Here is a 3688-nt window from a genome sequence, read left to right on the forward strand (position 1 = left end):
GTTTCCCCAGTGGGTCCACGGTAAAGGATCGGCCTGTAATGAAGGAGACACAGAAGCTGTGGGTTCAAGCCCTGGATCAGGAAGATCCCGTGGAGGAGGAAATGGCAACCCACTCCAGTATTTTTGCCTGAAGACCCCATGAACAGATAAGCCTTTTGGGCTACAGTCCATGGGATCACAAAGAGGCAGACACAACGGAAAAAGCCTATCCAGCCACATGGCTCAGATGGACCTACCGTAGGAATTTTCCAGGCTGGGGACCTGAATGACAGTGCGACAACTGCCTCCATTCTCAATGTTCTCCAGTTGCTGGTGAACTTGTAGTGTGAATGGGAATAAAATTCTTGCTGTTAAGCCACTGAGATTTTAGGACTGGTCTGTTATGGCAACTGGCATTAATTACTGCGGTGAATATGCTAGATATTAAAGATTTAGTCTCCAATTAACTCATATTCATCCATCATTCAGTTCAGTTCAGTCTCTCAGTCGTGTCCGACTCTTTGTGACCCCATGGACTGCAGCACATCAGGCCTCCCTGTCCCTCACCAACTCCCAGAGCCAATTCAAACTCATGTCCATCACATTGGTGATGCCATCCATCCATCTCATCCTCTGTTGTCCCCTTCTCTTTTTGCCTTCAATATTTCCCAGCATCACCGTCTTTTCAAATGGGTCAGTTCTTCGCATCAGATGGCCAAAATATTGGAGTTTCAGCATCAGTCCTTCCAATGAATATTCAGGACTGATTTCCTTTAGGATGGACTGGTTGGATCTCCTTGCAGTCCAAGGGACTCTCAAGAGTCTCCTCCAACACCACTGTTCCAAAGCATCAATTCTTCGGTGCTCAGTTTTCTTTGTAGTCCAACTCTCACATCCATACATGACCACCGGAAAGACCGTAGATTTGACTAGATGGACCTGTGTTGGTAAAGTAATATCACTGCTTTTTAATATCCTGTCTAGGTTGGTCATAGCTTTTCTTCCAAGGAGCAAGTGTCTTGCAATTTCATGGCTGCTGTCACCACCTGCAGTGATTTTGGAATCCCCCCCCAAAATAAAGTCTCTCACCGTTTCCATTGTTTCCCCATCTATTTGCTATGAAGTGATGGGACCAGATGCCATGATCTTAGTTTTTTGAATGTTGAGTTTTAAACCATTTTTTTATTCTCCTTTTTCATTTTCATCAGGAGACTCTTTAGTTCCTCTTCACTTTCTGCCATAGAGTGGTGTCATCTGCATATCTGAGGTTATTGATATTTCTCCCAGCAATCTTGATTCCAGCTTGTGCTTCTCCCAGCCCAGCGTTTCTCATGATGTACTCTGCCTATAGTTAAACAAGCAGGGTGACAATATACAGCCTTTATGTACTCCTTTCCCAATTTGGAACCAGTCCTTTGTCCCATGTCCAGTTCTAACTGTTGCTTCTTGACCTGCATACAGATTTCTCAGGAGGCAGGTCAGGTGTTCTGGTATTCAGAATTTTCTGCAGTTTGTTGTCATCCACACAATCAAAGTCTTTGGCATAGTCAATAAGGCAGAAGTAGATGTTTTTCTGGAACTCTCTTGCTTTTTTGATGATCCAACAGATGTTGACAATTTGATCTCTGGTTCCTCTGCCTTTTCTAAATCCAGCTTGAACATCTGGAAGTTCATAGTTCACTTACTGTTGAAGCCTGGCTTGGAGAATTTTGAGCATTACTTTGCTAGTGTGTGAGACGAGTACAATTGTGCAGTTGTTTGAACACTCTTTGGCATTGCCTTTCTTTGGGATTGGAATAAGAACTGACCTTTTCCAGTCACTAAGCCACTGCTGAGTTTTCCAGATTTGTTGGCATAGAATGCAACACTTTCACAGGATCATCTTTTAGGACTTGAACTAACTCAGCTGGAATTCCATCATCTCCACTAGCTTTGTTCGTAGTGATACTTCCTAAGGCCCACTTGATGTGGCATTCCAGGATGTCTGGCTCTAGGTGAGTGATCACACCATCGTGGTTATCTGGGTCATGAAGATCTTTTTTGTATAGTTCTTCTGTGTATTCTTGCCACCTCTTTCTAATATCTTCTGCTTCTGGTAGGTCCATACCATTTCTGTACTTTATTGAGCTCATCTTTACATGAAATGTTCCCTTTATATCTCTATTTTTTCTTGAAGAGATCTCTAGTCTTTCCTATTCTATTGTTTTCCTCTATTTCTTTGCACTGATCACTGAGGATGGCTTTCTTATCTCTCCTTGCTATTCTTTGGAACTTTACATTTGAATGGATATATTTATCCTTTTCTCCTTTGCCTTTCACTTCTCTTCTTTTCTCAGCTATTTGTTAAGCCTCGTCAGACAACCATTCTGCCTTTTCACATTTCTTTTTCTTAGGGATGGTCTTGATAATTGCCTGCTTAAATTTCTATTAAATATTGGCCATTATTCTAAGGGTTTTCATAATCCTTGACTCATTTAATACTTATAATTTTATCAAATGGGTCTTATTCCATTTTTAAAGGTGAGGTGACTGAGCCTCAGAAATATTAAATTGCCCACATCACACAGCTAGTATGCAGAGAGTGCCAGCCCTATTCATAGTGTCATTAAGGTAATCAGATCAGACCACTGTGAGTAACTGTGTCTCAGCTAGGTCACTAAAGCAAACCCCACCTTAAATACATTCATTTCTGCTATTAAATCACTGTGGACAGTGACTGCAGCCATGAAGTTGAATGATGCTTGCTCCTTGGGAGAAAAGCTATGACTAACCTAGAAAGCATATTGAAAAACAGACATCACTTTGCTGACAAAGGTATGGATAGGTAAAGCTATGGTTTTTCCAACAGTCATGTATGGATGTGAAAGTTGAACCGTAAAGAAGGTTGTATGCCAAAGAACTGATGCTTTCAAACTGTGATGCTGGATAAGACCCTTGAGCACCTGGGCAACAAGGAGATCAAACCAGTTAATCCTAAAGGACATCTATCCTGAATATTTATCGGAAGGACTGATGCTGAAGCTGAAGTTTCAATTTTTTGGCCACCTGATGCAAAGACCTGATGCATTGGAAAAGACCCTGATACTAGGAAAGATTGAGGGCAAGAGAAAGGGGTGACAGAGGATGAGATGGTTGGATGACATCATCGATTCAATGGACGTGAATTTGAGCAAACTCTGGGAAGTCTGGCATGCTGCAGTCCATTGGGTCACAAAGAGTCAGACACAACTGATCCACTGAACAACAAGACTGTGACCAAATGCAAAATCCTCCAGGCTTCCCTAATTCAGGGAAGTCCCTGTCTGTGGAATCCAAAATGTAGAAGCTTCCACGGCAGTTTCAACTCTAACATTTGAGAAGTGGCCATCACAGCAAGTAGCATAGTTTATTATCATAACAAGATCCCTCCTTCTAAGCTTTCCCTTCCTCCACTTCCTTCTTTCTTTTGTGAAAACTGCCAAACGTTTCTCAGTAAAACTGGATAGCACCAATTCCGGGAGATGTATAGAAAAGGCATTTTCCATGTTTCAATTAACTTTATATTTCACTGATTAAAGGAAATATATTTTACTTCCATGCTTCTCAAACTTGAGAATGCTTGAAAACTTGTTAGAAGAATTGTTAGAACAAAGACTTCTGAGTCCTGCATTCATAGACCCTCATTCTGTAGACCTAGAATGGGCACTGAGAATTTACATTTTCAGTAAAG

This window comes from Odocoileus virginianus, chromosome 16 (assembly GCF_023699985.2).
Source record: "Odocoileus virginianus isolate 20LAN1187 ecotype Illinois chromosome 16, Ovbor_1.2, whole genome shotgun sequence".
Lineage (NCBI taxonomy): Eukaryota > Metazoa > Chordata > Mammalia > Artiodactyla > Cervidae > Odocoileus > Odocoileus virginianus.